Here is a 23393-nt window from a genome sequence, read left to right as displayed (position 1 = left end):
TGAAGCAAGGAGGTATGTTTTTCAAGCTTTCTGAACCTCCTAACTTAAACGAAGTGATGGCGTCAGAACAACGCTTTTTCCGCGTTTTATCCGGAAAAGTGTGTGTGCGAAACTCAATGGTTTCCGGAGCATCTATCGCCTGGGCTTATACGCTGCCCGTTCTTGCTCGATACAGATCATAGTTTATTGTTATGTTTTAAACTATCACATTTTTTCCTTTCTTTCTCTGACGTACAACATTAAAGTTGCACCCAAACGGCTGCATAAACAGCTGGTGACACATTCTACTCAGCACTTTAATGTTTGCTGCCAGATGTCCGTGGAACGTGAGAAGTCAGCCTTTACTCCAGCGCTTCCCAAAATGTGCGCAGCGGCTCCCCGGGGACTTTTTTTTCTTGTTTTGATGAATATTATCACCTGTCCATAATTTTTCAATGGAAATCACATTGGGCATTTCCTATGGTGTTGATGAATAATTATTCACACTTAGGAAGATATCAATTTTAGCACCCAGGTTTATTAGATTTTTTATTCTTTTGATGAATACTACCTCCGCTCAGAATATTGAATTATACAGGGATATCATTTTATTTTTACTTCAATTTTTATTGTACCTGAGTTTTTTAATGTACTTCACTCCCACCCCTTCTACTAAGGAAGTTCCAACTCCACACAGAACCAAGACCGCAGATAGTAAGCAGTACTGAGTTACTGAGTATAGTATGTTCCACAAATATGTTCGCGTTTTCCAGTGACGAAAGAGCTTTCAATAGTGAATCATATTTTCGCACAGGTACTGTCCGTTTGCCTACGTCGCAACCCGATTTTCCCCACCTGCTTCTGCTCGCCCCTCTGTAATAGCTGGGCTGTCTTAGCTCTTTTCTGAAAACATTAATTTCTCTTAGGAATTGGAAGTTTACGTAATATTATACAGCTGTTTAATTTAACTTGCATAAAAGGGCCTCGTTAAGTAATTAACTGTCACGTGATTTCCTCCCCTTCTACAATCATGCGGCATAACCACTTGGACGGACAGTAAATAGCATGTCTGAGTAATTTTATATTTTCGGGTCGGGCAGAAGTGAAGATTGAATTTACAGTACGTAGAGTAGGTACAGAATTATTTCAACATGAGTTACTAGTACGAAGGACGAAACTGGCAATTGGAATTAGATGCAATAGTCTATAGTGCGATAATATGCACAAAAGAACTGAAGCCTGTATCGAAATGAACGGCTACCATTTTCAAAATTGTGTTTAAATATTAATATTATGATTATTTTTCAATTTAACTTCTTTCTCTATATTGTACGCTAATGTGCTGTAGACAGTATAATATACACTGCATAATGAATACGTTCGCATGGATAACTCACTTCGTGAGTAAAAACACTTATTCTTAATACAGTACTGTACTTTGATTAAAGAAAAACCTAATAAAAATTATCAAACTCAAAATCGCGATATTTCCTAGTTTACGTAAATGGATGAACTACTTTTCTTCCTTCCTATACCTAGTAGAGTGATTTGTGTTTTACTCCAGTATCATCGAACTCCAGTCTTGGAGGGGGGAGCAAGCGGTGTTTCCGGTTCTCTAAAGGTATAGACAGGTTAATATTAAAAATGTTAGTAAAAATAAAATGATGTCCCTCTATTTTTGTAATGGAAATCACATTGAGCGTCTATGATGTTGACGGAGAAGTAGGGCCTACTCACATTTCTCAAGTTATTAATTTCAGGACCCATGTTTATTAGATTTTTTACTTGTTTTGATGAATGTTACCACTTCTCAAAATATTAAGTGAAAGATTTCTCAATCCACAGGATGTAAATATATTATATGCACATAAGCGTAGATATGCATTGTAAGTATAATTATATCAATTTACATTATATTACAGCTATCGTATTGTAGTTTATTGTGTTGTATTTTATTGTATTACATTTCATTTTTATTATATTTTATATTGCAGACATTTATACTATACTAGCCTACATTACAATTATATTATATTATATTATATTATATTATATTATATTATATTATATTATATTATATTATACTATATTATATTATATTATTTCAAGCAAGTCCTTGGATACACTATTGCTTCTTTGTAAGAATATAAAGTGAAAAGCGAACGATTGAATTACATGTTTTACATTTCTAGACTCGTTGATTTTACATTTCACATATACAGGATGTTAAAAAAAAGTATTCCATATTTTAAGAGGAGGTAATTTATTTTATTTTATTGGGTTATTTTGCGACGCTGTATCAACATCTAGGTTATTTAGCGTCTGAATGATATGAAGGTGATAATGCGGTGAAATGAGTCTGGGGTCCAGCACCGAAAGTTACCCAGAATTTGCTCGAATTGGGTTGAGGGAAAATCCCGGAAAAAACCTCAAGCAGGTAATTTGCCCCGACCGGGATTCGAACCCGGGCCACCTGGTTTCGCAGCCAGACGCGCTGACCGTTACTCCACAGGTGTGTACAAGAGGAGGTAATGTAAACCAAAAAAAGGAAAAAGAAACTTTATCAAACATGAGTTCTAAAACTCATACCATAGGAGTTATGAGCACTTGTTCACCATTGCTATAAGAGGTGTTCAATGTGATGTCCATTCATGGTAATGCATCTTTCTGACCTACGTCTTAGGGAATCATGCACTCTTTGAAACATACCTGGTTTGTCTCGAATGTGCTAGCAGGCATTGATGAGGGTTGCATACACCAAAGCCTTTAAGTGACCTCACAACGAAAACTTCAAGGAATTAAGGTCAGGGAAACGAGCGGGCCAACGTACTGGATCTGCCCGACCAATCCATCGCACATTGAAGGTCTGTGTTAGGTGTTCTCGGATATTTCGGTGAAAATTGGCCGGTGCTCCGACATGCATGAACCACATCTCTAACCTTTGAAGGTATGGCACTCCTCCAGCAAGACAGGCAATTCGTTTGCTATAAAATGATGATACCTCGCACCATTCATACGCCTGATATGGGGGAGTGAGTATTCAACGTTGACCCCAATTAATGATGTACAAGCACTACAGGAAGGGGTCATCATTGTCTGCCAGCACATCCGAGACCAACCAGGCTTGTTTCAAAGAGTGGGTGATTCCCTAAGGCGTAGGTCAGAAGGATGCATTAGGATACTATGAATGGACATCACATTGAACACAGCGATGGTAAATAAGTGCTCATAGCTGAGTATGAGTTTTAGAACCCTTATTTGTTGGACTATTTTCCTTGTTCTGGTGCATACTACCTCCACTCAACATATGGAATACACTCTGTGGATATAAATATACATTTCTGCACCGTATCTTTAATTTTGCCCGCCTTCAGACGTTTTTCGGTCACCAAATTAAAAATAATTATGTTTAAATTATAGAATTTATTTCTACTAAGTCCACACAGCAGCACACGTACACATATAACGTCTTCTCTTTAGAAACTCAGTTGGATAGTGTTAAGTGTAATGATGTGACACATAATTAAGAACATTTCTGAATTCCGCAACAGAAATTAACCGAAAATTATTTTCTATCAAAGGGTAAAGTGAAATCACGTGTGTGGAACGGGAAAGCGCAGATGCTTTTTGTAAATAATTGTAACTACAGAGGAATCCAAGCTCAGCTGCATTTTCTGTTATACATCATGCACAGTACCATGAAATCGGCCGACGTTTCTACTGTAGTAACTTCATATTCTAAAGCCTGTTTAGCGGGGAAAATGGCGCTTATAAAATTAAAAATGGAAACAATTGTATGTTACGTTTGTCACAAGGAAATAAGTGATCAAAGTTCCCTCCTCCTGCTTCAGTGCTTTTTTGACATCTCAAAAATTGTTCTGTAATACTGGACTAATCTCTCCTTGCGAAATCACTTGTGATATTTTCTTCCACCTTTTTCATAAATTAAAATTAAAAAAGAAACATACTGCGATGTGTCGTACACCATTCCCAAATAATTTGAAAAAAAAAAAAAGAAAACAATAGATTGTACTGTACTGCGCAAGAATACGTAATCGCTTCCCGTAAGTGTTCTCAAATAAGTAGAAAAATTAAACAGATTGCACACGAATGACTAATACTTCCAGTTGTTCACAACATACTGCGGTGAACTACACACATGCAACGCCCAACAAACGCTTATGAATTTAGGGGTGTACGATAGGCGGACTGTCGGAGGAAATGTTTCTGTACGTCTAGTAGCTTCATATATGGAGGACTCTATTTCGAAATTGTGTCAAAGCTACCCTAACAAGATGTGATAGGAATTGTAGACTGCAACACTGGACAAGTGAATTTACCACGGATTATCAGTTACTGTAATTTATTTCACAATTTGAGGACAGACTGCTGTTCGTTGCAAAAAAAAAAAAAAAATTAGATTTCGACATGGGGTGGAATGGAATGAAATGGATTGCAATTTCCGGAAGGGGACGCTTTGACCCAGCATTGCGACCTTTTACGATATGTTGCGCTAATCCTCAAGCTAGGCACATTCCCAAACCCACACCGGTTGACTATACTAAGGTCCGCTGCGTACACAGGATTCGAGCAGGCAACTCCACTTGCCCTTAGGCCAGCCCCCTCCGTGCGTCGCTAGCCGGCGTTCGGTGAATCCCATGAAATGATGACGAAATTGAGAATTATGTAGATGTATAATAGGGGAAAAGGGAGAACCTCGAGAAAAACTCTCAACTGCGACCTTGTTTGCCACAAGCGTCACTATGAATTTTTCAACAATAATCTCACTAGAGCAGGGATACAGAACTGGCGGGAGAGGGGTGGAAAGCATGGGGAAAGCGTTGGTTCCCCGTCCACAGTCCACCGGCGTTGAATGACGTATCTGTGGCCCGTACGCAATCACATAAGACAGACACTATATACAAATCCCCTCCCCTACCAAGTCCATGACGCACGGGTCGAAGAAAGGGGTGAATGACTTATTACGATCAGTGGCGTAACGCCACAATTGTTGCCCAGTTCTGCAAGCCTGCACTAGAGGTTTTGATTTATCTAGAGAAAATCAAAACTCGAGTGGGATTTAATTGACTATTACATCATTAGAAGAAAGTATATAAAGGTTAGAAGAAGTACTCTAATACAATAAAATATTAATTGACTTACTAAAATTCTATTTCACTAATGTTTAGCTTCACCAAAACGTTTGAACGGAGTACCATTTTCAATTGACTATCTAGTCCGGTAAACAAATGACGATCACAAAGCATGTTTTATAGTACCAAAAAGAATTTGCAGTTTGAAATGTTGGCAAACAAAGAAACAATTGGTAGGGAGGTCATAAAAACAGAAAGTATATACAGATTAGAAAAAATAAAGTACTCCAATACAATAAAATATTAATTGACTTAATAAAATTCTATTTCACTAATGTCAGCTTAACCAAAACGTGTGAACAGAGCCGCCATTTTCAGTTGACTATCTTTGTGGGAAACAAATGACGCTCGCAAAGCATTTTGAAATGGTGGTAAAATAAAGAAACAAATTCTAGGGAAATGATAAAATTGTAGCGATAAAAAGTCATGATTGGTTGAAACATGTCCTTTCGTACCGTTTTATTCGACAAAAGTAGTATGACGTAGCAAAAGTGTAATACTCAGGGAAAGATTCCAAGTCTGATAGGAATTCGAACCCGGACCGCCTGTGTGACAGGCTGAAGGTCTGGCCACTCAGCCACCGCAGGGGATTTCGACATAGGATAACGATTTTTGTTTCTTTGATCTGTTTATTCCATCCAGGTAATCAGCCTAAAATGTGTGTTTATTAAAATGTAAGAAAATTGATCACAATTGATATAAACAGCAACAGTGTGAAATAAAATCCAGAAATACTGTGTTTCCACAGTCTAGTATACACAGTCACGAAGCTTGAGTTGTGAGGGTGCTAGGAACAATAGATTGTGCCGGTACTATTTCGCATTGTCTGTAATGAGGCGATAATAGCGATCCTAGTGGTTAGCAACTATCTATGGATGCATATTTACTACGTATTGAGCTTCGTGACTCTATATACTAGACTGTGGTGTTACCATACCGGGGTATGGGAGATATCGTGTCTTGTAGTACTAATATGCTGAATCACTGAGATTCCCACGAGCTTGCTTATTGTGCTGAAGTCATCAAGCTTTCATTAGCATGCATGATGCTTCAAGGCATTTCATTACTGTCTACAGGTGACTGAAGAGTATAAACCCAGCGGGAACTGAGACTGGAGTGATGCATGTTCTGATGTTCTAGCTTGTATACACCTATTACATGTTTTGAAAGGGACTGTCGGTAGAATAACGAATAGAAATGATTCAATTATTCCGAAGTTAATCTAATATTGCTTCAATTTTCCATCTAGTTACTAATATTGAATATTATGAGATTCCATAGTCGATTTGCTCCCTTGTCACGCACAAGTGATGAGTGGGGGTCTTCTGTTTGGTTCTCTATGAAACTGATCCTGATCGTTGATGCTTGAATACTTGAAAACTATTGAGACCAATTTTAATCATAAATATTTTAACTGTAAAGGACATATCCACCATCTGCATACTCCTTACCCAGTTATGTATTTCCCATAAATATTGATTTGGTCTTAAAATGTCGATGCTGTTTAATTTTGTTTCCAAAAATGTTGACTGGAATTCATCCTCTCCTATTATGTACATACATTTTAGTCTGTTGTTTAAGTACTGCATCTGTGGTAGATTAATCGATAAATAGATTACTAGATTAAGCGCCCAGATTAATTTACTGAAGTGATAGTCTAAGTTTGTCAGTTGCAAACGTAAAATGATGCAATACGCAAACTTGACGAAGACCTTGAATCTGTATCTACATGGAGCAGAAAGTTTGAAATGACTCTGAAAGCAGGAAAATCACAAGCAATCCTAATGGAACATCAATATCTATAATGCTACATTATTCCAGCTATTACAATCAAATTAAATGGCTCAGTAATTCCTTTTCCTTCGCTTGTTAAAAATCTTGGAGTTTTCTTCGATATGCACTTAAATTGGAACCCCAAGTAACTGATATAAGAAAGTGTTTTCTGTACTTCATTTCTTAAACTGCATTCCAAAATTCCTCCCGCCGTCACACAAAAAATTACTAGTTCAAACACTAGCAATGCCCCATTTTGATTACTGTGATTTTCCACTAACCAACATCAGTTTTAACAATTTTCAAAGATTACAACGAATTCATAATTTTTGTATTTGCTTCGTCTGCGATGTCCGTCGCGCTAACATCACTCTTAATTACAAAATAAATTAATATTATCCATACCCAAACGCAGAGGTCTCCAAAAAGCATATCGTCATTCGTGCCCTCGATGCTGCCCGCCGAACACAGTGTGCTGTCGGGGAAGGGGAAGACCACGTACCTCAACAGATGGGAGCGGTCAGTGGGGGATCGTGGCAACGGCTTAGGTTTACAAATACTGTAATAACATCAAAAGAGTAAGAAATATCATACGTTTGTATATTATTTTGACATACTATGAAGCTGGAACCCCTTCTGCTGCTATTGACACAAGTCATTGCAAATTCAACCTCTTCTGTTCTATGGTGCCTTTCAGTGCCTGGAAAAGATCTTCTCCAGTTATATTTTGTAATTACATCTAGAAGATATTCAGACGCAGTAAAATGTTCATTAACTTCTCGGATGAAAATGGCTAGGTGAGCTTCGTCATTTCTATCTGTGCTTTCGTCCAATGCAAGTGAGTAAGCTACATACTGGCTAATTGTGGTTTCGACTTCAGATTCAATTACATTTACAATCTTTAAATTCCTTCTCTGAACTGTAATTAGAAAGAATTTAATTTTCTTAAACTTTGACTTTGTTCTGGACACAGTATTTTAGTAACGTCCTGTATGCACGATTTTACAAATGATGCTTCTGTAAAGGGCTTCATTGATTTTCCAATATTACAAGCTAGAACATAGTTAGCAAGAAGCTTTTTTTTTTTTTTTTTTGTTTAAGACTGAGAACACGTGTATGATTTGTCTTTGTATTTTCATGTTTTATATTTATAAAAATATTTGTAGGCCTAAGCATTTCACCTAAAATTAAACAAAAAACTATAAGTATGTCATGCGGAACTGCGTGCAAACGTATTGTAATATACTGATTATTATGTATAACCAACATTTATACAGATAGCTTCAAAATAAATTATTTTCAAATGTCCAACATGACTGTAATTGTATGATATTCTTTGTGAAGAGTCGAGTATTGTCGTCGCATGTTGAATTTTAACACACCCTTAAGAATTTTCGAACAAATTAAACATTTCATACTCTCCCCACTATCACAAAAAATTATCTTCCCATTCGTCCTTGAATGTACTACGTCCATGATTAGAAGACATTGTGAAACGGTGGAACACGCCGACCAACACAATAATAATGGCAGTCCGCCACTGCTCTTCGTTTGCGCATAAACATTGAGTACAGTACAGGTGGGGATGGATGAGGCGGAGCGCGCTCATCGTATTGGCTTCGGTTCCGTTCAGGGGCTTATTCGCGAGTAGGCTTTTGGAGACGTCTGCCCAAAGGGATCAGACACTATTATCTTAGAATTTTGTTGGACTCTATTGTGATTTTATCTTTGTACTTGTATTTCTCCTTCCTCTTTTTTTGCATTTTTGTGCTTTTTTGTATCTGTACTGTTACTCCTTTTCCTTAGTACGTCTTCTCTCAGCATATGTTTCCTTATTCGTATTCTTGTGGTGTGGTAGAGAAGACCTGATGGCCTTAACTCCACTAGATTAAATAAATTCAATATTAAGATGACACCGGTAGCTCAAAAAAGAACATTTGTGCGCGAACCAAAGAGATGTCTACTCATTATTAGGAAACTTGACGGGGCTGTAGTGGCAGCGCTGCTATAAGGCGAGGGAGACTCTCGGCCACCCACGCCCGTTTTAAAGGGGAACTCTTAATGCTGTGGCAGTTATGGATTTAGTTGTACTGGGAGTAATGAAGTAGACACTATGTATCACCGAAGTGAGAGTTAATATATCTCAAAATATCTTGCTTTCTGTGCATTGTATGCAGATATGTGGATGTTTTATTAGGTATAGCTTTCATTCTGTTGAAATGCTGAACTGAACTTGAATATTGAAATATCGTCAATAGAAACTCATGATACGAATAATTAATTTAAACATGTTTGAAGTTGAAAGAATGTAATAGGCTATATTTGGTGGCGTGAAAAATTGATGCATTCTTCTTCGTGTGATCGTGTCGCAAATGAAGCTTCATATCCAGGTACCATTTCTGGCGATTCTAAGTGTCTCTATCATTTTTTTCAGAAAAATCTAGGCTGCCACGTGAATTTTCAAACTATTCTCACGTGTTAATCTTAGACGTTATAAATGAACTGAAGCAGTGACGTATGCAAAAGCTTCTCAAGGAGGGATCATTATTACATTTTTACAATTTACATTATCAGTATTTTAAATTTTGTCTATTATTATTATTATTATCATCATCATCATCATCATCATCATCATCCAGTCTGCTGTCAAAAATCTGAAAGTTAGAATTTATAAATTAGTTATTACCGGTTGTTCTTTATGGTTGTGAAACTTGGACGCTTACTTTGGTATAGGAACATAGGTTAGGGTGTTTGAGAATAAGGTGCTTAGGAAATATTTGGGACTAAGAGGGATGAAGTTATAGGAGAATGGAGAAGGTTACACAACACAGAACTGCACGCATTGTATTCTTCACCTGACATAATTAGGAACATTAAATCCAGACGTTTGAAATGGGCAGGGCATATAGCACGTACGGACGAATCCAGAAATGCATATACAATGTTAGTTTTGTATTGTATTGTATTGTATTGTATTGTATTGTATTGTATTTATTAACATTCCATGGTATTCATACATGCTTACAGCTAGAATATGGAACAAGTCAAAAAACTTAATACTATTATAAAATCTTAATTTATAGTCCAGTCTAGATGAAATATATACAGACGAGGTTTACAATATAGTCTACTAGTACAACACATAATTTTAGTGTCAATTTCATGAAGTGTTATTGAATGTCATGAATTCACCTACAGAATAGAAGGCGTGAGAAATTAGGTACTTCTTTAATTTGGCCCTAAATAATTTTATGTTTTGAGTTTCATTTTTTATATCGATAGGGAGGCTATTAAACATTTTTACTGCCATATAACGCACTCCTTTTTGATAGCACGATAGACTTGCCGATGGAGTATGAAAGTCATTTTTTTGACGTGTATTTATGCTATGAACTGTTGAATTAGTTACAAAGTTTTCACGATTACATACGAGGAAGATTATTAATGAAAAGGTATACTGAAAAGACATGGGCATTATTTGTAGTTTTTTTTTTTAAATAGACCTACACGACTCCCTAGATTTGGCACCTACTATTATTCTAATTACTCTTTTTTGTAATAGAAATATATTGTTACTAACTGTGGAATTTCCCCAGAATATTATTCCAAAACTCATTACCGAGTGGAGGTCGGAGGGAAAAAGACCTTTGGGGAGGCCGAGACGTAAATGGGAAGATAATATTAAAATGGATTTGAGGGGGTGGGATATGATGATAGAGACTGGATTAATTTTGCTCAGGATAGGGATTAATGGCGGGCTTATGTGAGGGCTGCAATGAACCTCCGGGTTCCTTAAAAGCCAGCAAGTATTATTATTATTATTATTATTATTATTATTATTATTATTATTATTAATATTATTATTATTATTATTATTATTATTATTATTATTATTATTATTATTATTATTAAGTTACGGTATATTTATTAATATCATGCTGTGTTCTATAGCACTTATTCATGAATATTCCTATAAAAACTTTGAAACGTAATTTTTTCACAGCCATCCAGTTTTCAACAAATTTTAACTTCTGTTTAATCTTATATAATAAAGAGATACTTATGTCATTATTACACTTACACAAGAAGTTCAAATTGAAAATACGAATTGTCAAATGCACAAAACTTTAAACATACGTTTCACAATAAAGTCAAAACTCAAACTAACGAACGGGTGAATACCGCTCTTAAAATGAGTTGAAAAACGATAATCCACAATATTTAACATCTGCACTGCAGAAGTGTCAGAACAACCTTATCAATATGTTCCACAACAAGTTAAATTTCATATTGCGTCGGCTTCATTTTATTACAAGATAGGTACTAGGCGGCAGGTCTCTATATAATAAAGATAGCATTGTTATAGTAATTCGAAGGTGCCCGGGACCAAGCACAGAGATTATATTGAAGGAGGGGTAGGAGGACTACGTCTTATGTCGATGTAGATTTTGATAATCTAACAGTCAAAAATTAGAGACGAGAAAACGATTATGGACAAAAAATATTTAAATCTAAATACGTATTTCTTTCAAGTTAAAGAGGGAGTGGGGTTCAAACCCGGTAATCCCCCTTGCGTGCGTCCCTGAACTGAAGTTACAAGATAAATATCAATCTTCTGTGACGATTTTCAATAGTATAGAGAAGTTATTTAAGAATGTAATGTTAACTTGTTACATTACTGAATGTCGCTGCTGAAGTGTGATACTGAATGCAGATTGAATGTGTAGCAAGTGTCATTTCACATCTTGACATGTGCCTTTCTGGATTCAACTAGTCCCTCATTTCTCAGGAAAGTTGTTGATGTTAGATGATGATGATGATGATGATATTAGTAATATCTGTATTTATTATTTATTTATTTATTGGTTTGTTTGTTCGTTTATTTATTTATTTATTTATTTATTTATTTATTTATTTATTTATTTATTTATTTATTTATTTATTTATTTATTTATTCTTGTGGACTTAAGGACATCAGGCCTTCTCTTCCACTCAGCCAGAAACAAAAGAAGCTGATGGAATGTTGTAATGATACAAGTTAATAATTACAGACTAATATTTAAAGAATACTAAAAAAAATTATTCCAGTAAAAATACAATTTTTACGAAAATTGCACTTAGAACCTCATTTACTTCAATTCTTAATGTAGACTATAACCATATCAGTACAATATTATAACACTTAGCGAAATAAAAGTAAACTGACAGAATTGCTTAATAAGGGAAAATCTTCAGGAAAATATTCAATCACATGAGTAAAATTATGAAATTTACCAAATGAATAAGATAAAAGAATTTCTTAATAAATGAACAATTACTTTAAAGAATCGTTACAAGAGTTGAGGCGAGCACTTGGCGAAGAATGGGAACTTATTCAAGAAGACATTGCTAACCAAATTGAGAGCATGCCAAGACGTATGGATGCAGTTATTCAAGCCAGAGGGGGTAATACCCGTTACTAAAAAGAGTTTTTAATGTTTAAGGCACCATAAAATGAAAAAGCAGTTAGACCAAGCGATGCCATAGTTATGTATGTATGTATGTATGTATGTATGTATGTATGTATGTATGTATGTATGTATGTATGTATGTATGTATGTATTTATTTACACTGCAAGTGGGCAAGCACCCGGTGGCAGTGGTATATACAATATAAACAATACACAATAAAATTATAAGCAATACACAATAAAATTTACAATACACAATACAATTTTACAACACATATACAATTTTATACACAATACAATAAGAATACACAATACAATTTAACACAATAATAATAAAACATAAATAAAATACCTAATTTTACAATATAACCTACATAATTATGTATAGGTCCTACATATGTTTCAATAGTCTTTCACTTTACTCTCATCTCATTCCCTGTAGTGGCATTATGACGCATTTCACTGACACTTTAGCACACATTTCACTGACACTCTGTAACACATTTCACTGACACTATAGAACACATTTCATTGACACTATAAATTATCACTGATCGAAACTGTTCACTGCACTGTAAAACCATAACTTCATTGACTCACCTCGCCTCACTGATACAACAGTTCAAATAAGTCAAATAATTACATCCTTATGCATACTTATAAACAGAACTACATTTAAACTAAACATTTCTAGTCTAAGGCCCTCTTACACGCTACTTTTAAATAATTTACAATTCAAACCAAGGAAGTAAACTCGTCAGGCTAGATAAATACATGTCACCTTAAAAAATTAAATGTTGAATGTCACCTTAATTTTAATTTTCACTTTATACACAACTTTTTAAGTTATCCTTGAATCTCCTTAAGGAAGGACAGCCCTCAAAGACCGCTGCAGGTAGGTCATTCCAATCATTTATAGTTCTATTTAAAAATGAAAATTTACCTACATCCGTTTTCTGTTTCCTACATTTGATTTTAAAATCATGATCGTTCCTACCATAGTACGTTGGCTTTTCTAACCGAGCCGTTATGTCTACCCATGCTTTCTGACCTAGATGTGCGCCCTTTGTAGATGTACGCCCTTTGTAATTTTTTGTAAATTTTCTCATCAGAGATTTTTTTTCAAATGTTGTCATATAAGGTGCTAAATGAAACATTATTTTGTTGAAATGGGTTTTGTTTCATTTTGAAATAATTGGCAACAAAATACAAGCAAATATAGAAGTGTCCGGTTTTTTTTTGTCCCTGGGTGTATAAAGCTTAGCAAGATCAATAAGCTTATAAATTACTTAATAAGGTAACATTTTCAAATTTAGCATTTTGTGGAACATTTTCATCACTACTCTGATGTAGGATTTACAACGAATCTCCTTCCAAGAAAACAGCTCTCATTCGGCTGGTACGATTGACCCGTCCATCGTGACGCAGCAATACGTCACAATTGGACTCATCCGCTGCGAGGTCTTATGGCAGAGAGGGCTCGCTTCATTGCTTCCAGTGATGATGCGTTTCGGTGAGAATTCATATTCTCCGCAGCCCTGATAAGGTTGATTCTGTCTGCATATACTGTATGCTCAACAGTTGATTGGATTTTGCTCGTATTCTGTATTGGCAGCTATTTTTATTCATAAAATAACATATGAAATGCACATATTCGTAGTAAAAGGAGTCACTCAGCCGCAATTCCGTCGTAACCGAGTTCAATTCCCAGCCGAGAAGTGTAAATGTAAGTAACTGAGGTCTGCTTGTGTATCCTTTGTATTCTATTTGTTGTATGTTGTCTTAGGCAATGGTGAACGGATGATTACGGATTTTTCGTTAGGTACTTAGGAGCCAAGTGAAGAGCTTGTAATATGTTTTTTTATACAGAAGGACTCTTCCCGCCAGGAGTTTTAAACCGGTCGGATTAGCAGGTCATTGACATTCAGCAACTCCTAAATGTCAATAGCGTGCTAGTCCAACCGGTTTCAAAAATCTTGGCGGGATAATTCCATCTGTACAAAAACAGACCGGACCACCATGATTGCGCCACTTGTATTTGCGCCAAATGGGTTGCTGTATAGCCGTATTGCGTTTGCCCCGGTAACTCAAACGTAATATTCAACTTTTTTGTTCATAGGTTGGTACAAAAAATTACTTAAGGTTAGAGGATGGTATTGTTTGGTGAAAAATAAGTAAATTAAAAAAAAAGTCTTAAAAATACTCTGTGTTATGTGTGGAATGCATAGCATAATATTTTGTGGGTATTTGTGCCCTTATCAGATGTTGAGACGCCATTTTTAAACTTCCTGCGTTATGGATTTTTAAATCACTCGTCCCTTTTTATTGTCGTTTCCGGTAAATTGAATTAAAAAAAAAAAAATTCTTTAAAAAACTCTTTGATATGTGTGGAATACATTGCATAACATTTCGTGGGTATTTGTGCTCTTATCGGATATTGAGACCCAATTTTAAACTTCCTGCGCTATGGATTTTTAAATCACTCGCCCCCCTTTTATCGGTTTACGGTAACTTCATTTTTTTGCTATATTGCGAGACAAAAATGGATATAATTTCTGAACTATTAAATATACATGCATGAAATTTAGAACACACATTCTTTAAACTATTAGGAAACGTTTCTCTGTAACATAATTATGTTAATTGATTTCATTTTAAAACTACGTCCGTTTGTTTGCAAGAAAGGAATTCAGAAAATTGTTATTAAATTTTAATTGTTTATTTTACAAACGTAGGGACTAATATCAAAATTCTGTTACAGACAGTTTGTAGAGCATGCTTTTGCAAGTACATTGCAAAAACTGGATGAATCTACATTTAAAAATGATTTAGATATATCTGTTTTAGTAAAATCCTGCTTTGGGTATATATATTTTTTTTCAAATCTGGGCCCCCAAATAATTTTTGTTTTCAAAATATTTATTTTTGGTTGAGTTGCTACAGCTATGAGCTCTCTACATACAATAAAAATTAATATTTTACACTAAATAGGAAAAAAGTTTTAAAAAATACCATCCTCTCCCCTTAAGATGTTATGATACAAATCGCTCCTGCTTTTGCTTCTGCTTCGCACAAATATTGCAAACTGCTTTCACATCCGAAAATAATCACATTGCTTTCGCGATCATTCAGTAGCACAAAATCTTCGTTAGTGGAGGACATTGGTCGCAATTCAGTTACAGCTTCTTGAACTTTAAGTAAGTTGTTGGTAGTTTCGTCATATGGTGACGTCATTCTCTGTAGATTGCTTCTCGTAATAGTTTAACGCCAGTGAAATGCAATACACTAGCACAAGGCTCTGGATTCTCATTGAATGTTGTAGATATTATGATGCCTGGTTTTTCACTTAAGTCACTAGTCGCTTTCCTTTTACACGACGCACATATTTTTTGCCGTACGAAATCTCTTTCATTACTTTGGTGATTATGGCCGCCTACAATTTTCGTTTCACTGTTTAAGATTATTATTTTGGCAGGACAATTCTTCACAGTACAACGCCAACGTATACGTCCGTCTACATATGTGTACGCCTTGTGAAACTTAAAACCATCTCTTATAAGAAGTCAGTCCTGTCCTCTACAGCTGCACCTTTGGACTACCTCCATGACAATCTTCACTAGTTACAGTCCGGATCAGCTTACTTAATACCCTAAGGGTGAAACCTAACAATTTTTCCCTATTACTAAATATGCTAGTGGACTATAGTGATTTTCTAACTTTCAGGTTGAACTTTCTTTTACAAACTTCGTTTCGAATTTCGGATACTGACAAATACTACAACTGGCAGTTATTTTCTAACTTATGTTGGCAACAATGATTTCGGTTTACAGTAAAGCAAACTGATGAAAATGCAAGTACCATAAGTAAATACATTTTTAGGTTAGGTTTCATTAATCGTAAATTCTTTAGTCAAAGCAATAAATTTCATGTTGCCTGACAACGCCTTGCAACATGAAGACGAGATCTGATAAATGAGCAAGACATTATTATTATTATTATTATTATTATTATTATTATTATTATTATTATTATGGGAATAAATATGGGAAATGCGTGTTATTATTCGGTTGCGAAGATTTTATCATCCAGTCTGCTGTCAAAAAATCAGAAAGTTAGAATTTATAAAACAGTTATATTACCGGTTGCTCTTTATGGTTGTGAAACTTGGACTCTCACTTTGAGAGAGGAACATAGGTTAAGGGTGTTTGAGAATATGGTGCTTAGGAAAATATTTGGGGCTAAGAGGGATGAAGTTACAGGAGAATGGAGAAAGTTACATAACGCAGAACTGCACGCATTGTATTCTTCACCTGACATAATTAGGAACATTAAATCCATACGTTTGAGATGGGCAGGGCATGTAGCACGTATGGGCGAATCCAGAAATGCATATAGAGTGTTAGTTGGGAGACCGGAGGGAAAAAGACCTTTGGGGAGGCAGAGATGTAGATGGGAGGATAATATTAAAATGGATTTGAGGGAGGTGGGATATGATGATAGAGAATGGATTAATCTTGCTCAGGGTAGGGACCAATGGCGGGCTTATGTGAGAGCGGCAATATACCTCCGGGTTCCTTAAAAGCCAGTAAGTAAGTAAGTAATTATTATTATTATTAATTATTATTATTATTATTATTATTATTATTATTATTATTATTATTATTATTATTTCAGTACGTAGCATTGTGATTTTAGCCTTTTTGTGATTCTGGTATTAGTTGGCAACACTGAAGAGACGGCCAAATTAACTTTTGGGAACTACTCTTACGTGATCCTCACTATACAGTACTAGCCTCCCTCACAATGTTTATGTCTTCCCACTCATTGTGCCTACTACTAAAACAAAACACGCCAAATTGTTATCGTGCACTAGAAGATTTCGTGCGCTACCAACTTAAGAAAAATGAAAATTCTTACCCAAAACTATCGTTGGCGCAAACCCATTACCCTTAAATATGACCGTACTTTTCAATTGCAAATAAACAACAAATCTGGCGCAAAAACTTTGCACCCAATCAGACTGTATTCAGTTTTCAAGAGAAAGAGAAAATTGTAGTAAGAAATGTACGTGTGATATTTACTGTCTGTCTAGAGAGAGTTGTCAGGTTTCCTGTGTGCCGGTCTAAGTCTCGATAATAATATAACTGGGCCTAATCAATGACCACGCTATATTGTGGTCAAAGAGTACAGCTTCAACAATATTATTCTAATTATTCTGTGCTCTTTGGTTTGTTCTTCTGTGGTTACAAGGCAATCATCATCATAAAATGACAATCGATACTACCAGCTGTTAGAGGGGCGGCCATTTTTTTCTCTATATGCAACGCTTAAACAAGGGGTTTTGTGTATGAGCGTATTCCGAATCTCAGCGCTGAGCAATCTGATAGCATCACGGTGTTCCGAATTTCACCGATGGAGTCACTGATGCTCCACCGGTGTCGCACCGGTGCCATCAGATTGCAGAGGTGGTGGCAGTCTTCATCAGTCGCCATCAGTGAATCTGATTGGTTCTTGTATAGGTTGGGAATTAGCAGACGAATGACATCGTGCACTGTTGTGTCATGGCGGTGTGTTCTGCTTTACTTCTGCTGTATTGTTTGTAATGAACACAACGTAAAAATATGTTAATGGCTTATGAGCGAACATGTCAACGGACCAGTTACTACTACCGGTTCAAGAAATAAATTGTTTATGCTCTCTTTTCTTTGAACAAGATGGCAGTACGGAAATTTCGCAAAATTTTGCTAGCGTAGCACAGACAACTTATACAGTCGCCATGACAGCCATCGATCCTTCCTGCAATTTTGTTCCTATTTCGCTGCAGCGTGACGTCATTGTTGTCCACCGGTCCGGTGAGATTCGGAATACGCTGTATATAACTACTGCAGAGCCTGTATAGTTACAGGCTGTTTATACATCCATCACCCTTGTATGGTTTATCAGCAGACAGTGTATGCGGGATGACTTAAGGAAAAGTGAAGTTGTTTCGTATCGGAGTATATGGCACGTGCCGCGTCGTTCGTCTTTTGTGTACCTGGCGAGTACAACTGCACAATGTGTGCAGTTGTGTTATCCTGCTCAAGTATTTAGTACGAGTTGAATATGTTGTGCTGATCCGTTCATAATGTCGAAGTCAAAACGTTAAATTCGCTTAGACATACGAAATACAATTAAAAAGTATGAGTGTGACATTTTATGTATTAACGAAGACAATATCGTGTGTAATGTATGTAAAATTGAAATAAAAACCAGAACAACTCCGGGTATAGAGAAACATTGCAACAGTACATCGCACAGGAAATGCGCTGAAATGAAATCTGAGGAACCATCATCATCATCATCATCATAATTTAGATGTGCGGATCTAAACGACACGTGCAACATGATGCTCAGTGCAAATATTCCTCTAAAGAAATTGAGTGATTCCCATTTTAGAGTTTCTCTTCAGAAATTCTCTCGATACAAAAATTGTTTAAGCGATAGGCGAAGACGATTCAGCTTCGACAACTTACAGGAATGTATCGTCGTTTACTGCAACGCTGGTAATTGCATCAATGATAACGAGGACTGAACTTGCAAAGTATGTGCTGCACTACTACAGTACGTTATTTTTCTTTTCCTTCTGACTGTACGGAGATACAGTAGCATGTTGACGTCGTCTGTTTACGTTTAAAACCTGTTGAGCCAATGGTCTGAATAAAAAAATGTAACATATAGTAAATGTGCACCTACATTCAACGACAAGTCATCCCGCATCTACTGTCTATTTATCAGTAACTTTTTCTCTTCCAATTCTGCATAAGTCTCTTATAAAAACTATACACGGTTTATTAGTAAGACCGTGAAACTTTTGTGACAGAGTAGCAGGATTCATATCATAATTGATGAAAAGGCTTAATTACAAAAGTATTGTCCAAGCTCACGCACTGAGTTTCTAGGTTCGAGTTGTATCTATGAATGTTTTAAACTAAGTTAGATAATGCATCTTCTAAAATTAAAGTTATACTTTTTAGGCACTGAGGTACTCAGTTATGTTTTTTGTGACTATTTCGTTTATATGACGTCATTCCATTTTCGAATTTTGAATTCCAACCAATCACAGTCAGACATCGCGGTAATTTTTGCAGCTAGATTTATCGCTATCAATTTATCGCATGGTCGTTCTTTTGTTTAGTCGTTGTCGCCAACTGTTTCCCCGTAAATTGATGATCATGAATACATTAAAATGCAACTACACGGTTAAACTTTTCTTTCAACTTTAAAGCAATGAGTGCAAGATTGATATTTAATATTAATTAATATATTTACGCAGTGAAGACGACATTCAAAACGGCGCACCATGTAGACAAAAAATCTCCATAATATTGTAAATTTTTATACTGAACAACAATGTAATTTTATTATCTCAACAATAACTCTTCACTTTCTACAATTTAATTTCACTCCCGTCAACAATGGGATTTGCTCTGCGCACAGCAACACAGCACTCCACAAACGACAATGACAATTTACTTGGACTATTACGAACAACAATGAACTTTTAATCTTAACTAATATTCACAAAGCACTATTTACAACACAGTTCAGTTCACAGCTCGATTGTCTTGGCTAGTTCTTCTAGCTCAGTCACTCGCGTTCACAGAATCTCGAACCCCAGACCTTCAGAGACGATCCGCTGAACTTCGAACTCAGGTCCCCCAAATGCGGTCCACTGCACTCGAACTCCGGGCTTCAGGCTCCACAGTTACGGACACAACTCAAATCGCGCTCTGGTCTCGAAGCTGGCTTCACTGCTACACAAGACTAACTCGCTTACTGTCCAAATCTGCCTGTAACAACACTGGCTTACTGACGGGCTGACTGACTGTTCCACTGCTCACCCGCGTCCCTTAATTTATACCCACACGATAGTTGCGAGAAAGTACGAGTTCTGGATATTTCCAAGCGTCACTCGAACAATCCGGACCCCTCTCCTCTCTGCCGCGGTCTCTCCTTCCCCACTCCACTCTACTCCCTAAGCCACAGCACATGCCACAGGAAGCAGATGCGCGCGCAACCTCCGCGCCGGCCGACCTTGCACTTCCTTCTGCTGGTCGTGAGTTCGAATCTCACGTCGCCGTCACAATATTAATAGAACGTATCTTTTAAACTTGATTCTCTCAATATTCTTCGCAGAGTGCACGCATACGCGATTGGAATATTGAACTGTGTAGATGAAGCTTTAGTTCCGTTACACACTACAGCGAGAATGCGTTTGTCGAGCTATAAAAAATGCTTTCCTGTAGCACAGCTGACATTGGTCCTGCTCCCACAGGAAACTAAACCTATAATTGTAGCCTATTAAATTTGTATTTTGTGAATGAAATAAAACAATTGGCATTACTGAATAACAACATCGAATTTCTTTATTGCAATAATCGATATTCATCTATTTCAACTTCACAATGTCTGAATAGGTTAAGTGTTCGTAAATGTAAAATTATTAACATTTTGTCATCGAATTTTAGGAATATATTATTTAAATTTTTATTTTATTCACGAAATAGTCCTTTTATCTGGGAAATCTCAGACCTCTCGTGACATTACTACAGATAAAATAATACTTTCCTTCTTAGTTTCTTATGGCAGTGTCTAAAATATATAACTTACTAACTTCCAAAAACACGCTATGAAATATTTCATATAAAACTATTTTTATCTCGAAAAGGAAGCAAGAACGAGGGAAATTGTATTAAACCTTTCTGTTTGAAATATCTCAAAGAATGACCCCATGAAATTCATGACATTCCTTGCGGTTCATCTTGTATATGTGGAACAGTTTTTATATGCAAATATACATCGAACGAATTTTTAATGGTCTGTGGAAGACTACTAGAAGCGAATAGAAGAAAATTTGTGTGATCTACCGGAATTGCGATACAAGGATTATTGTTTGTTTTAATTTATAAAGTAATGTGATTTAGTTGCTCTTCAATAGTTTTTTTAGTAGAAATGTGCAGGCTAGAAGAGCGGACGATGCATGTAGTAATAACATTAGTAGTAGCTATAGTGATAGTGATAATAGTGTGTACACGGTCAATTTCGCGTAATGATGGCGTAATTAATTTCACGGATGGACTAGGTTTCACGTAGTACACATCCTTCTTAATGGAAGTATTTTGTGAAGAGAAATTGTTTTGTAATCAGTATGAATTATTTTTGCGGATCTTTCATACATTGAGACTACAAAAATAAACTTTAATTGTAGTGTTTAACGCGTAGTAAAAGGAATTCCGCCTACGCACGGTTGGTCCAGGGCATGACAAAAACAGAAGTCGATTGATGCAGTGTTTATCAGTTTTTGTTGTCGCGCGTTATTGCATAACGGGTTTGTGTGGCGATAAAATTGAACTGTTTTTGAAATAAAGATGGGAATTTCAAGTATGTTGGGAGTGATAAATTACTTTCATATTAACGCATTAAGGGAAGACTCCACTGGAAATCATGAAAATATACTATAGTAGGCTTGCCAAGTCCCGTATTTTCCGTAGGAGGTCAATGACGTAGATGGATTTGTTGCGACTATTACACTTTTACTACGTCACACTACTTTTGACCAATAAAACGGTACGAAAGGACGTCTTTCAACCAATCATGGCTGCTTATCGCACAATTTTATCGCCTCCCTAGCATTTGTTTAATTTTATCGCTTCCCTAGCATTTGTTTATTTTTATCACTACCCTAGCATTTATTTCTTTGTTTGCCAACACTTCAAACTGCACTGGTCTGGACGTCAAAAAAAAAACAGAAAATTACAAACCACTCGAGTCGATGCACAGCACTTTCAAATATGATTCGCATTGGCATTCAAGAACAAGAATTAATAAAGATCTCTGGTCATAGCTATGCATCTTCTCTGAAACCCTATTTACAAATAAATGAAGAGCATCATAAGTTGAGGAATACACCACGTACATCAACGAGTTCACTTCATTTACACACACGTCCAATATAACATCAACTGAACCACCAACCACTAAAACATTCAAATTTGAAAATTGTACTTTCAATAATTGTTTCTTTTAAAATTATTCATGTTAATTTTTTTATTCATCATCGTTAATTAAAACGTTTCTTGTTTATTCCATCATCCCTAATTAAAACTGTTCTAACACCCGTTTATATTATTTAGGTTATGTTCTAGCTTCTGCTATATGATATTATGAATAGTCACGTATCAGAGATTGTTTAACACTAATATTTATTGAAAATCATCTGTCAAGTGGTCAGAGCGCTTGGTACGTAGAACCAAGGACCCGGGTTCGATCCCCGGCGCCGGAGCAAATTTTTCTCTTAAAATATTAATTGTAAATACTCGTATTAATTAAGGAGCAGGAAGTGTTAGGAAGAACTCATTGTTCATACCCTTCTGAATATAGCTTGCCGCTAATAAACATTGAACTAAACAAGTGGAAATTTGATTTTTGTCCACCTAGACTGGGAAAATTGCACACTGTGCGTCGATGGGAATATTTTTTTGCACAATATTGATTGAACCGAACTATAACTCACTTTTTTAATAGCGTCTGCATCTTTTTGCAGTTTCATAACTAGATCAAGCTTTTCATATATATTTCCTCATTTACTCTTCATATTTTATTACGAGTATTGTTGTCATTGTGAAATGTGTAAGTCCAGACGTTGAGCATGTTCTTATTTCGTTAGAATTATTTTTGATCTCATCTAGGGCTTTTGTCTTTCGTTGGAGTGTTAATGAGTTTGAGTTTTTTGTTTGTTGGTTCATAGACACATGTTTCTTCTCTCGGACTAGAAAGCTGACTGAATAGCAATAATTTTAATTTATGTTTTGCCACATAAACCAGCAAAGAAATGTTGCCATAAAATGCGCGTGAGAAAAATAACCATCAGGAAAGACCGGATGTAATACGACAAAAAATGTGTTCATTACTTTTGTAGGCCCAAGCCGCGCTTCGTGCTTTGCAAGTTGCAATAAAATTATTGTCGCCTTCTTATTTTCTGCGTTTACGGTGCGTTACC

The 23393-nt window shown here is 36.0% G+C and overlaps 1 protein-coding gene across 13 annotated transcripts in view; it reads left to right on the top strand.

Moving 5' to 3' along the window:
- Window positions 1–23393, top strand: part of LOC138708096 (nuclear protein MDM1-like) — a 945585-nt gene that overhangs the window by 584174 nt on the left and 338018 nt on the right. For 2 of the 13 annotated variants that reach the window (XM_069838280.1, XM_069838278.1), the window contains exon 1: window positions 13854–14081. The exons of the other annotated variants lie outside the window; for them this stretch is intronic. The gene's annotated coding sequence lies outside the window, so the exon portion shown is untranslated. Of the gene's footprint in view, window positions 1–13853; window positions 14082–23393 lie in introns of those variants that run through there. 13 annotated transcript variants of the gene reach the window in all.

Source organism: Periplaneta americana, chromosome 10, assembly GCF_040183065.1.
Source record: "Periplaneta americana isolate PAMFEO1 chromosome 10, P.americana_PAMFEO1_priV1, whole genome shotgun sequence".
Classification (NCBI taxonomy): Eukaryota; Metazoa; Arthropoda; class Insecta; order Blattodea; family Blattidae; genus Periplaneta; species Periplaneta americana.
Note: the sequence above shows the minus strand (reverse complement) of the source record. Positions and strands in the feature narration are given on the sequence as shown.